Below are 14,638 nucleotides of genomic sequence, written 5' to 3'. Positions count from 1 at the left end.
CTTTCAGAAGAGCAGTTGGCCACTGTGACCCTCAGCCAATGCCAGGCTATTAACATCTGCTTATTAGCTTCAAAAGGTTATAAATGTTCCAGCTCTTATTCATATCCAAAACAAATTCCCCATCTCCATCCAAATCCCTCATTAGACAGTAAGTACCGCCATCTTTTTAATTATCTTTATTTATTTGTTTATTTATTGGATGACTGAACCGCTGCGGCCATAATGAGCTCTGTTCTTTTTAATCTGCAGAATTTACATCATCAAATATTGGCCTTCCTTTTACATTTGCTCCTTTTTCATACAATTAATACAGCTCGGAGCTCTGAATTCACTGCATTTGGGTATTCATGGCCTTGAAAAGCTTCAAACAGCCTTTTTTTCCTCTACTCTGTTCAAAAGTGAATTTGCCTCGAGGGCTTTCAGTTGAAAGTTTATAGGTCAGTGGACTTTTTGGGTTATAGTCTCCCGGGTGTTTTGGTCTTTTTTGAACCCACTTATTGAAAATCACTTTATTTATTTTTAATGGCAGCAGATGTTTGAACTCACATAGCTGAGATGTTATGAGATCATAGATTTAGTCGCTTTAACCAATCAAACAGCCACAGACTTGTGCAAAAGCTAGAAAACTGGAAGCCAAGATTTCAGCACGAACACCTCGGAGCTATTTCAAAATGTAGTTCTGCTCATTATTTTCTTTTTTTCCTTCTACACTATAGTAGCTTCAGCTTGTCCACTGAAAAGTTGAATTTGCCATGTTCTCCAGGCATGACTGATTCCTAGTGACCATAGTTTACAGCAGAATTTAATTTGAGCAAAGAGAGCTAATATAAAGTTCATCACACCATGTCTGTTACAGTGAATGTGTTGTAACCATAAAAACTTTGTACCAAATAATTCAACTTGCTTAAAATGCTAAATTCTCAATAAAACACCACATCAACTAGTTTGGCATGATCTTACATTATAACTTTTTATATTAAAGCTAATGGAATACAATTGTTCTAAATATTACATTTAATCTGGAGAATCATGGAGATCAGGAACCATTTACGTTTTTAAAAATGAAGTAATTATTAGTATATTATATGATAATATACTAATATACTAGTATATTATATAATATTATACTAATATAAAGTCCACTTAAATACACTGTAGTTGGATAACATATTGAATATTTATCATTCTTTTGTGGTTACACCATTTGACATTTTCAGGAGCATTCAGTCTTACTTTTGGTTAAAAAAAAATGTGCAAATGTCATTTCAAATGATATAAAACCAACAAAAATACAAAATGTACATTTGAACAAACCTGATGCTGCTTTTAAAACTGTTATAACTTTTCCAGTGAAGCCAATGACCAGATCTACAGGCAGGGGCCAGGAACCCAGGGGCCAGGAACCCAGGGGCCCTTGATCAGTAAAAAAAAAAGTGTGTCCTTTTTTTTGTTTTTTTTGTCAGGCCCCACATAAATATGACCACAGTTTGACTCATTCTCTTGATGTTGATAGTTATAGTCACTGTCAGTAGCCTAGTATGTCCAGAACAACATATGGAGTTAGGTAAGGAACTCTAGCCCTAACCTGACAGCAGTGTTATCCAATCAGAATAATATAAAAGTAGTTTGGGTAGGGTTAGGGTTAGGGTGAAGCCTCCATAACTGATATACAAACAGATACTTAATGAGAAACCTTTTGACTGGTACTGTAACGGCATTCATTATTTAATGACATAAAACTTGTTATTTATATCCTTAATTAACATATGAGTGTAGCATTTATTACTTGTCTACACACATCATTTACAGACAGGTAAAAAAAAATGTTCATGAATGTGTTCAGAATACACTAAGACATGAAACTTGATGGTATACTTTGACCCATGTTGAAATTTGATATATTTTGGAGTTACATTATAGTGCAGGGTTGTTTTCAGGTGTATGTAGTAGTTAGTTGAACAAATATAAGAATAGAAGTAATGCACTGATTTACTCTGGAACTAAACTCAAAAAATAAGGCTGTATGAGCAGTCCCACAGAGAGCAGTCCAGTCATTTTTTGGTAAATGTAGTTCAGGTATCAGCTTTAAAAGCTAGGTGGTCAGTCCAGGAATGACAGCTGTCAAAAAAAACCCCACTGGTACTCTGTTTAAATCACTGACAGTGTGTAAAGATGGACAACATGACAGCTCTCCAAAAGTGAAGCCAAAATATCTCAGTTGTACCTCCGATGGCTGGATGCAGTACAGAAATACTACCGCTTCTATGTTAGATGGGACATGAGTCAAACTTACTGTCATTGTGTACGTTCCATTGCTCATTTTTCTGATAAGTTTGTTTTTAATCAATTAATTTAATCAGTTAGTAGATGATATTAAAAGGGGATGTAACGTCATGATTGACAGCAGCCCTCAAACCTCCGTCAGATGCTGCGGATGAGTCCAGTGAGTCCATACACTGATGTATGTTTTCACTTGACAACTGGTTTTGGATGGTTTATCTCTCCATCACAGCTCCTTGGTTTACTCAGCTGTCTGTCAAATGGAATGGGGGCGTGTCCCACAGACCATCATCCCACCCCCCACACTCTACTGTGCTGACTCTGGTTGCAAATGACGTCACATCCCAAACATGGCTTGATTTTGCATAGTGGTATGAAGTAAGGAGCCACAATACAAAGCTGCAGCCAAGGCTTTAAATAAGTAATATGACAGCAAGCGATGCAACAAGATCTGCCTTGAGTTTATGAATATTGTCTACTTTAGTATCATTTTGCTGCTGATGGCTCGTCGCTGATAATGGTCCCCCTGGAAACCTTTCCGTTTTCATCTAGTTTGCAGTTCGTTTCCCTATTTGCTTGTGTTGTGAATATTTGTAACATTGATGAAGGTGTTTTCTGAATTTGTAGGTGTTTTCTGAGTTTGCAGGTGTTTTGGCATTTGCATGTGTTATGACCCTTCTTGGCCACCGTAGTTACAAGCCTTCACAGGAAGAGATATATTTACAGAAACTGCTCATGCCTTGTGTATAATGGTGGGACCCAATGTGATATGTTTTCATGGGGCCCCAAAATCCTTGACTATTTTTATTTCTTATTGTTCATATTGCTTGGTTTTTACTTACTTATTATTTATTGTTCTTTATTTTTTTCTTTTTATTGCTCCTATTATTATGTGATCTTATTTTGTATGCCTTTATACCTGTTATATGCTTTTATATTGCTTTTTTCATTGCTCTTCTTTATAGAACTGCGTCTTCTTTTTAATATCTGTGTCTTTCATTTTATTTTTCTACTGTAAAGTACTTTAAACTGCATTTTATGTATGAAAGGTTCAATACAGAGTTCAGCATTATTATTATGACTGTTATTATTATTAGAGCCACTTCCAGTTTTCACCTAAGAAAATGAGTTAACACAAAAAAAAAAAAGAAAAATGAGTCTTAATGCTGACTGACTGACTGACTGACTGACTGACATGGAAATTATGCCTGTAAAACACATCATAATGGAAGCATAGCTAATTTAACATTAGTGGAAGTTCCGTTTGGCCTTAATCCATCAGAAAATGAAATAATAACTGCATTAACCTTACACACACACACACACACACACACACACACACACACACACACACACACACACACACACACACACACACACACACACACACACACACACACACACACACACACACACACACACACACAGAGAGAGATCAATTTGTGTCTATGACTTATTTTGTAATGTGACTCTTTATGCTGATAAGTTCTAAAGTTGTTGAAGGAGAGCATATGAGCGTGTGTGTGCGTGTGTTGTGTGTGTGTGTGTGCGTGCGTGCGTGCGTGTGTGATGTGTGTGTGTGCGTGGCAGAGAGAGGAAGACAGATCGGCTGTCCAAATGATTAATTCCCTGTTTGAATGACCCTTCGCTCACCTCTGTCTACTTCCATTTTCTCCCCTCGTTCATCTCCTCTCGTTCTCCTACCTCTCCTTTTTTTCCCCCCAGTTCTTTCTTCCAACCTCCTCCTGACTTGTTCTGTCTTGTCTTGTTCTCCACTTCACTCTTTTTTTCCTCCTCCCTCCCTCCCTAATCACTACCTCCTTTCTCTTTCTTTCATTTCCTCATTCTACTCGCTTCTCTCTTGACATTTTCTCTTGTCACTCCAGTCAAATTGATCCTTACCTGCCTCCTCCACTCTCCCCTCTGCTCTCTCCTCTCCTATCTCTCCTCCAGTTAAGTATAAAGTGGTGAAACATCCATCTTTTCTTGAAGGTTTCAACACTACTGACCATCTATATCAATATAAATATCATCAGTCTATCAATACGCTGAGGGATTTCTCTGGAAGACATTGTTCCTTTTTTTTCTGCACTTCATTGGATTTCTTACTATAATTGAAATCTCACTTTATCCACAGAACTGTGCATAACTAATTATAAAATGGTGTTTATTCTAATTTTCTGATGTTTTTCTTTCATAGTCATTCATGTGATAGTAAAACAACTAAGTACACTTGGTTCAAACACACACACACACACACACACACACACACACACACACACACACACATACACACATACACACACATGCTGCCAATTGTCTGATCTTCTCCCGCAGATAAAACTGTCCTGACTGATTCTGTCACCATGTTGGGAGATTTAAATAATGAATGAAGTTACAGCTGAGGCACATAGCTCAGTTTAGAGACTCTGATGTGTGAGGACTGCAGGTATGTAATAAACCCAAAAGGAAATAATCTTGCATGCAAGCAGATGTTGAAAATGAAAAGAACATCTGGATTTAATGTCACACAGATTACAATCGGTGACACGAACATGTGGCATTAACCTAATGTGTTGCAGTCCAAAATCACACTAAAGGTTGCTTCTTTTTTTTTTAGGGACATTTCAAACTGTAACAGACACAAAATTGCATAGAAAACTAATAAGGGTTAACCAACCTTGTACCTGCAGCCTAGATAGTCACGGGGCTCTGCAATAACTGTCTCACATTGTAATTTTTCCCAAAAGTTTTTGGTTGCTTTTTAATCTGCTCTTACTTTCATTTTTTAACTTCAAGGTCTTTGTATACTGTACATGTTCTTATTTATTTATGTATGTGTCTGTATGAGCTACTAGATACCTCAATTTCCCCAATGGGAATGAATAGAGTATCTATCTATATATGTATCTAAGTATCTGTGTATCTATCTATCTATGGCTGGATCTATCATATCTGGGCAATCTGGGTGCCTAGGGGCCCTTAAGCAGAAAGGGGCCCTAAATGATGGGATAAAAAAATGTCCACAGAAATATGACACAAGGCTTGACCCATTCTATTGATGTTGATAATTATGATCACTGTTGGAAACCTAGTATGTCCAAAACTAAATATGGAGTAACAATGCTTCCATCTGACAGCAGTGTTATCCAACATAAGCTTCAGTGCTCAGGGTCCTTGGGGGGCTTCTAATGCAGCCTTGAGGTCAACTCAACATACTAAAAAAAAACTATACTACTTAAAATGTGTAATAAATGGAATTCAGCCTATTAAAATGTAAAGATATGGTGATGTAACGTTGTCCTGAGCAGTGAATGGAGTCACTCTCTCTGTATTGTTGTGTTGTTATCCAGTCCTCTCTGTTCTTTGCTTTGATAGCCGATGTGAGTGTGCAAATAAGTCCCTCAGCGTCCTCCACATCTGTTTCCAAGACAACGGCTGCATCACAAACTTTGTCAAATTACAGCTGAACAATACATTAAGATATGTTTCTGAAAACATGTGAGGCTTTTAATGAGTAAATGATGCAAACATTTGTTTTGTTCTGAGAACTAAATGCATTACTACATTTTTTAAATAATTGACTGGAATATTTGCATTTTATGCTAATTTATACTTTCACTCCACTACATTTCAGAGGGAAATATTATATTTTCTACTCTCTACTTATCTGACAGCTTCAGTCACTGATTACCTTTCTGATTCAATTTCTAGATAAAACACATATTCTGAAAAAGTAAAATAAAACAGAAGAGACAGTGTTAAAGATTAAACCAGTGTGAGCTTCTGCATTAAAATAGGTGTGTATTGTTGTGGCTCCATGTCCTATTTCAGACATCTATGAATTGTTAGAAGTTTCCTTCTAAAGTTCAAACATGGTTTCATTTCAGTAAATGTTCAAAGGATTCAATATTTCACCAAAATTAATTTGGGGAACAGGTCCAAAGACTGAAAACTCAATTTATGTGTCAGAACTCTTTTTTTTCGTCTTCTTTCCTCTCCCATGAATCATCTCACGACCCCTCAGACTTATCTGTTGATCCTTAACCCTGTACAGTCTGAAGCATCACATAATTACCATGACATACTTAGTCTTTTAACTGGAGTGTTTATTGGACCTTCTTACAAATTATGTTTTAAAAAATTAATTAAATAACACTTTGCATACATGAGTTTTGTTTCATATCATATTTGATACATCTAGATTTTTAAGACCTTTTTAAGACCTTAAAGCTCCTGCATAGAGCTGAAACACCGCCACCTGATTTCATATTTCAACATTGTATCAATCCAGTATTATTCCTATTGAAGTATCAGTAACTATTTGAATGTTTGTCTTACCTTAACTTTTTCAATAATTGGTAAAACTATCCATGCCTCAGAATTATGGCTCACTGATTGCCAACGTCTGTCTTAGATGCCTCAAATTAAAGATTCCCTGGTGCATGTGTTCTGCCCCCTGGTGTTTTATCTGTGCACTACATGTATCAGGCTTATACATCACATTTTTCAGGGAAAAAATGATTATGTAGAGGTCTAAATCTCACGTATTAAATATGATTCATTTGGCGCTACAGGGTTAAAAGGGACCCCACCCCTAGTTTGGGAACCACTGTATAGTTCTTTCAAACTAGCTTCAACTCCAGCAGCTCCAACAGTAACATGCAGAATAAACCTGCAGGAAACGGGAGCACAAGCACAGACTCATGAGCTCTTTAAAAGCAGAGTTCAAATCAGATCAAAATGGATGATGCAAATGTAACACAATCACTAATTGCGAGCGCAGAGGGGAGTGTAATTTGCCTGTTGGCCTTGAAGATCAAACTCAGATACTCCTTTAACAGAAGTCCCAGGATATTATTATTCAACGGGACATCAAAATTACATGAAATTGAATAAAGAAGTCCAAAACGTCTCTAGGTTTAGTTAATGAGATTGTCATTACGGATCAATTACTGCGTGGCTGAGTGTGTGTGTTTTTCTGTGTGTGTGTGCCTTTGTGTACTGGTATCAGTCCACGAGATAGGATATGACTAATGAACTGTCATTTTTTACAACATGCACACACATACACGTGTTCTGCAAAATCTATTAGTAAAATGTCAGCTTGCTGCGGAGCATTCTAAGTGTGTGTGAAGACAGCCATTTGTCATAATCGGAGGTCTTATCACACCTTTCTGTAGCATCTCTTTGCTGCCAATATGAAGGTCACTCTGTCATTACATTCGATGTAAATGAAGTTGATGGCCTTTTCAGAGCAGCGTGGTCACAAGATGACATATAATAAACTGCTGGCTGATATTGTTGTTGATTAGCTCATAATGAACATCCCACGTTGGAGCCATCTCATCTGTTTGTTCAATATGACAGTTAATAGATAATGGGAAAGTGACTAAGCAATTCTACCCACAGACATGACTTGTGAAACACTACCTCACCTTTTGATGTTACCTACTAGCTACTAGCGTCATAAAGTATAAATAGACTAGTACAATTACATGGCCAGCACATCATGATTGTCTGTATTTTCAGAGGCAATGTTAGCGTTAAAATAAGATGTTTTAAAAGTCTTTGGTCCATAGTTTTCTTGTCGTCAGAGACTTTCGGTCCAATCAACAGGCTACATTAGATAGAAAATTTGCCACAGAGATCCAGTCGGGAAAATTTAGAAGAAAACTGTGTGGCCCGCAAGGAATCAACAGCAGGAATATTTTACAGATGAGGGAGATACACCAGTAATGTTAGTGTCAGGTGACGCAGAAACCTCTGTTTCCAGAGTTCTAACATGGTCTATTAAGTTTCTGTAAAACATGTTTGTGTTACAGTGCTACTACTTGCCCAAAGAACAAGCTATGTGCACCAATCAGCTGACACAAGCTCTCAAACTTCATTAGAATTACATTAATAGACACATGCAGAGGTGGTCTGGAGTCAGTGCTATGCAGGCCACAAGTACTGTTTGTATCCAAGGGGGTACTCCTAGATCACACTGAGATATGTCCATCATTGGCCCATTTGGTGACCGAAGACAAGCTGTCGCAAAATTCTAACAGTAAAACATTTAGGACCACAGTATGACTACTGGTATGACCCACGTTGGAGACGACCAAATAGAGATGAAACCTAAAAAAAAACAATCAGCTGGCACACGCTCTCAAACCTGGTAAGAATTACATCAGTGGACACATCCAGAGGTGGGATGAAGCCATTGTTTTGCAAGTCACAAGTATGTCAGATCAAGTTTACACTGTGAGATTCTGGACTGTCTGAGACCAAAGTTATGGTTCTCCTAGATCACACTAAGATACATCTAGCGAAGGCTGATGTCCTGACCGAAGACAAACTGGCAGAAATTTAGGACCGTAATGTGACTGCTACTATGACCACGTTAGAGACAACCCAATGGAGATGAAACCTAAAACAAGTTTGACTTTGCTGCATTTTCAAAGCATAAAAGCTGCAAAAATGGATGAGCTGCTGTCACGTCTGCTCTCAAATACTTTTTTTTTTTTAATATATCATAGCATTATGATTCACCACACATTAATCACACAATCTGACAGCCTCAAAGTGATATAATACAGTCTAACAGACCGAGGTTTTTGAGGTCCATCTCGCACAGTGTGACATACAATAACCTTTGACCATCGTTATTGTCACCAAACTCCTTCAGTCCCAAGTTCTGGATATGAAGTCCCAAGTCCAGATCAAGAGCCCAAAGCTCTAAACTTCATGTTACAAATCATACAGAAATAATTATGCATTCTTTACCAAATTTACTGCTATTTTATCATTTTTAGACCTTCTATTTAGTACAGTAATTTTACAGCAATTTAAAACGTTTGTATTCATTACTTTCAAATAAAGGCCCTCCATCATTATCAACACTTAATGCCCTTGAGCCCAACTGCTCCAGTACAGCAGCTATTAATGTATTAATGTGTATTTATGAAACAAAAGAGACAATTCTTCTCAGTGAAACTTCCCCTGAATATTTATTTATATTTATATTTATATTCATTCAATGTGAATTAGTTTTGAAAGCAAACCGAGCAGGGACACTGAGCAAGGCCAAATGAGTAACACTGAGTGAAAGAAATCATTATTGTGTGCTTTTGTTGATAATAATAAAAATGCCAAACAAGAAATGATTATTGAGGACAACATAGATTTGAATTTACTCAAATATAATAATTCTTTGGGTGATTTGTTTAGAAAATGTAATTTTTGTTACATAAATGTTGAAGATTGAGGCACAAAATAAAACATATTAATGGTGATTAAGATGAGGAGGTAGCGACCAAACCAACAAATGTTGATCAGCATGAACTTGAAGATAAGGTGGAGTGTACTGGTCAGAATCTGGGACTCTAGGCCCCTAATGCTTGACTTTGCCCCAGACCTCCAAATCACTAATTCTGTTTGCAGTGACAGGCGTTTGAACAGATGCACACTCCCTTCTATAATCATCATGTTTTTACTCCATGATGCTCCAAATGAGCTTCATTTATGTATGTTTGTGTGTCTATATGAGTGTGTTAAAAACAGGGAGGATTACTGTAAAATAAAAAAATAGAAAAAAAAGTATGAATGTATAAATGCGGCCTGTGAATTTCCAAACAACAAAGAAATCTGTTGCTGACAGCGGGAGCCAAAACAGCCAATCTGTTGTGCAACAGCTTCGCAGGAAACTCACTTACAAGAAGCTTGAGTGCGAGAGGCTGGCCTTAATAAGTGGATAACATACAGGTACACGCACATACACAAGCACACACACACAGTCAAAGGTGTCCAATTTTGCTTTTGACTCTATAACCTCCACATACACCCACAAGCAAGTCGAACAAACACACGCACTTGGATTTGGCCTCGATCTTTGATATCATTTTCTCACCATACGCACACTTTCTATCTCTCTCTCTCTGTCTCACACACACACGCACGCACACACTCAACCAGGACAGATGGCCATGCTATGTGCTCCCGCTCAGCAGATGCACAAGAGCATTAATCATGAAACAAGACTCAAGCAGAGGATTTAACTCTTACTACAGTTGTGCAGCTTCCTGTAAAAGAACCCTGATTAATTTCTCTCTCGAAGATCATCAACGGCGTCGCCTTCTTCCCCTTTTTCGCTCGTATTGTACACATGCAGGACACGTCTCATGAGAGCAAAAAGAAAAAAAAAGAATGGGCAATTTAAAGCCTTTAAAACCAAGAAATCATGTGATGTATGAGACTGCTGAAGACTGTTAATCCCTCAGATGTCGAGAGTTGTTGAGGAGAAAAGCAGATTACAAAAAAAAAAACAATTCTTCCCAACTGCAGATCTTTGAATAGATTATAATAAATTATTATAGTAATGTCGCTATATGAGGTTGATACATAACAGTAATAATGATAAGTCGCATTCATAAACATACAGAAGACACAAAGAAAAACTCAGAATCCTGGCAGTCAGAGCATTATCACTCCCACCAGGTGAAACCAGCATCAGATTTATGCACACATGGTAATGTGAGACTGTTTGGGTAAAAATGGTCTGTGATTAGCTCAACCCTGGCCTGTAGCCTGATCAGTTGGCACTCACAGTGATGCTGTTTGGGCCTTATGAAACCCTGCAGTTGATAAATCTTCTGCAAGATTAGTGGAGCAGAGAGTTAGCCTACAGGAACACAGCCTAAAGACAACTTATGCATACTGTAGGCTAGGTGGCTCATAGGTTCACAATAGCAGATGGTGAATGTAGAATGTACTATATACTGCAAGGCTTTGTTGTCTTGTGAGACTTAGCCGAGAAGATTGATGCCACTCATTAAATATGAAGCAACAGCCAGCAGGCGGTTAGCTTAGCTTAGCATAAAATTGGAAGCGAGGGAAAACAGATAAAAATCCACTTATCAGCACCTTTAAAAACACTGTTAGATTAGAGCCAACTCTATTGTCATATAGCTAGGGTTGGGTATCAGTACTCCATACCTTTGAGGTATCGTCCAAAATAAATCGATACCAAGTAGTATCTAAACATCTCCCGTCAAACGATACCTGCAATCGTTACTTTTTGCACCCAGATATAGAAAATATGACTATTTGTATGGACTTGCTCACAGCCAATCAACACAAGTGTTCTTTGATTTAATGTGACATGTGATTGGCCCATTGCCACAGCAGCCACAACCCGTCTGTGATGGTGAAGTCACGGTGAATTTGAGTTATTAGTCAAATACATTTGTGTAAAAATCTAATCGTTTAGATGTGGAGGAGTGGTGGCTTCTATTCACATGATGGTATTAGTATCAGTATCACTTTAAGTGTACCGTATTTTCTGGACTATAAGCCGCTACTTTTTCCCCACACTTTGAACACTGCGGCTTTTACTACGGTGCGGCTAATGCATGTTTGTTTTTTTTGTTCGTGGGTGTTGTTGTTACGTACTTTATTATTTTTTCACTTTGCTTCATGTTTGATACACATTGTTGTCCGACTCGTTCATAGAGAGAGAACGGGAGAGTTTGCTCAGTAGGTTTTAATTGAAAGTTTTCCAATACAAGATGTAGGCTATAATGACAGGTGCGAACGCGGTAGATTACTCCAGTAAAAGTAAGACTTAGTTTAATGACTTAGAAGTCGCCAAATGACTTACTTTAACGAATTTCGTTAATTTATATAATGCAGATTTGTAAAATATTACTTTTATGAGGGTCACAGTCACAGACAATAAACTTACCATGTGAAAATTGTGGTAGCAGCGGGTGTAATGAAGTCCACGCAGCACGCTGGATGTAAACTAATATTAAGCCTATATCCTATTCATTATAATGTCCATGGACATAAATTGAGTTCTTTTGCCTTAATAATGACAAAATAATATACAATAAATGGTCGGATTGGGAATCCATATGCATAATGTCTCCTCACTCGCATTTAGTGTTGCTTGAAATGACCAGGGCTCAGCTAATGTTGCCTTTTGAAACATCGTCGATTTCCCGGGATTCCCGGGAAAATTGCCTCCCTCAAGCAGGGTACACTTGCACTCACAACGCACAAGCCAAATAATCCGGACTTTAGGGGGCAAACGTGCTTGGGCACGGACGGTACAATTGCCTAGTGCGCCCTAAATGTGTGTAGTCAGAGGGGGGGATGGTTGCGTGATGGCTGTCAGGCATCGCCGATCGGACCAACCCTAGCTAATATCTCATATTACAACGTGGGACACCTGCGGCTTAAAATCCGGTGCGGCTTGTACAAGTACAAAATTGATTTTCTTTCAGGTGCGCTCTGTAGTCCGGAATTTACGGTACTTGGATTGTTACTAGTATTGTAATATTTTAAACAATACCTAGACTGACATATAGGATATAGGGAAGAACTGGGTTGGTTGGTCCCTGGAGGGCGCTGTTAAAAAGTCTTGGTACAAACATTTTCAAAATGTGGGTGAAGATGTTACTTCCGAGGTTATTTCTGTAGTAAATGTTGAGATAAGCGGATGTTTAGTCTTTTCCGTGTGAAAAAGTAAATATCCAGCTCTTCTGTGTTTCTCTTCTGGGATTTTACACAATGAGTTTATAACACAACAATCATTATTAAAAGTATGTAGAGAGAGTGATAGTTTATATATGTTTTTTCTTAGCAATCTTACAACACGTGGTTGTTAGCTTTACTGTTAGCAAAAAATCCTAGTTGGGGATGTTTGTCACATTCTCTTTGGGGTTAGCATATATACATACATAGTGTGATATATCTAGTCCTTTCTTTTTGGAGAGCAAAAAGCAGCAGTTATATCATATTCAGTCATACAAGTGAATAAAGTGATGCAACAAAGAGAGAGCTGCTGTCTGTATGATGTCAGTATGTGCTACAGACACCAAATGATGACTCATGCTCAAAAAATACAGGATCCTACATTTCCCATAATGCAACTTGAACTAAGTGAGTTTTTAAAATCTCCCTTGATATATGACCACTTGTTGACTGGTGAATAAAGACCCACATTTATTTTGTGATGACCCTGGACAGCAACATCCACTGAATGAAGACTGTGAGACATAACTGAAAGCTCAGACAAAAGCCTTTGGAATTAAATGCTTTAGTCTCACATCACGAGGGTTATTTTCTCCGACTTTAAAAAAAAGCTGCTTCAGAGGACATTTTGTTTTTCGCAGACTGAGCAGTTCTCCACACGGCGAGTATACTGATCTTTATGTGTCAATTCAGCGCAGTGCCCCTTTAACTTGACCATCAGAATCAACAGCAGATTTGGGTATTAGTGGGAGAATGCTGAGTCTCCAAATTACATCTGCACATCTTTTTGAAGCAGACAGCTGGAAGTTCCATCTGTTTAACAGCTCAGAAAATACCTCAAGTTACCTAACTAAATCCAGTATTAGCTTACAGCCTGTAATAAAACATCTTTGTGATAAAACCCAAACAGAAGAAAGCAATTTTGCAGGTAACACTAGGAAGTATTATCATAATGAATGTTTTGACAGTGAAACGCTGTCAAGGGAAAATTGAAAACTGAGAATGTCCAAGCAGAAAAGGCCATATTGCAACACTACTATTTATCATCATTCATTTTTGATTACTTATTTAGAATTTTTTAATAGCCCTGTTGTTGTCCTCAGGTCCATTTTGACCCGGAAAGCTAACAGGCGTGAACTCAGATATGAGGTATGGGTCAGTGATGGCTTTTTTGTGTCCATGTGGTTTAGTCAAATTAAAAGGGGTTAAAATGTGAAAATAAACATATGAATAATTTGCACACATTCTTTTTTTGTGGACCCAGCATCAAATGTACAGAATTAATCCATTTTGAGAGAATATATTTGAGGATTATGGCAAGAATGTCTAAGTGGTGTAACCATAAAAACTTTGCTCAAAAACACTAAATTCTCAATAAAACACCAAATCAACTAGTTTGGCATGATCTTACATTATAACTTTTATATTAAATAAAGGTAATGGAATACAATTGTTGAGAATCATGTAAACCCGGAACCATATCTGACCCATATAATTTCTTTAAATGAGGCCTATTGATCATAAGTTAAAAAAAAAAAAAAGTGTAAAACCTGTGGTAATGAAGCTGGCTAAAAAGGTCTAACACAGAATTGGGTGATTATTCATACCTTATGCTTTATAAACAGCCACACTAAAATATAGTTATACTGTATCACCACTAATTGACATTTAACACATGTCAGAATAATGTGACTACATTTGTGATCAGATCTTGTATATGAGACTTCTCTTACCAGCTTCTCTCTCCTTTAAAGCTGAAAGTACCTCAGTGTGACATCATATCATGTCATGTCAAAAAATAGAATACATCACTAAATAACAAACTTAAATCAGGATG

The 14,638-nt window shown here is 37.5% G+C and overlaps 2 protein-coding genes across 2 annotated transcripts in view; one reads left to right on the top strand and one right to left on the bottom strand.

Moving 5' to 3' along the window:
* The window catches only part of LOC128379506 (uncharacterized), a 388,452-nt gene that overhangs the window by 160,148 nt on the left and 213,666 nt on the right, over positions 1-14,638 (top strand). The gene's annotated exons all lie outside the window — the stretch shown is intronic.
* The window catches only part of LOC128379499 (carbonic anhydrase-related protein 10-like), a 113,440-nt gene that overhangs the window by 31,139 nt on the left and 67,663 nt on the right, over positions 1-14,638 (bottom strand). The window lies entirely within an intron of this gene.

Source organism: Scomber japonicus, chromosome 18 (assembly GCF_027409825.1).
Source record: "Scomber japonicus isolate fScoJap1 chromosome 18, fScoJap1.pri, whole genome shotgun sequence".
NCBI lineage: Eukaryota > Metazoa > Chordata > Actinopteri > Scombriformes > Scombridae > Scomber > Scomber japonicus.
The sequence above is the reverse complement of the archived record's forward strand: the minus strand, read 5'-3'. Positions and strand labels throughout refer to the sequence as shown.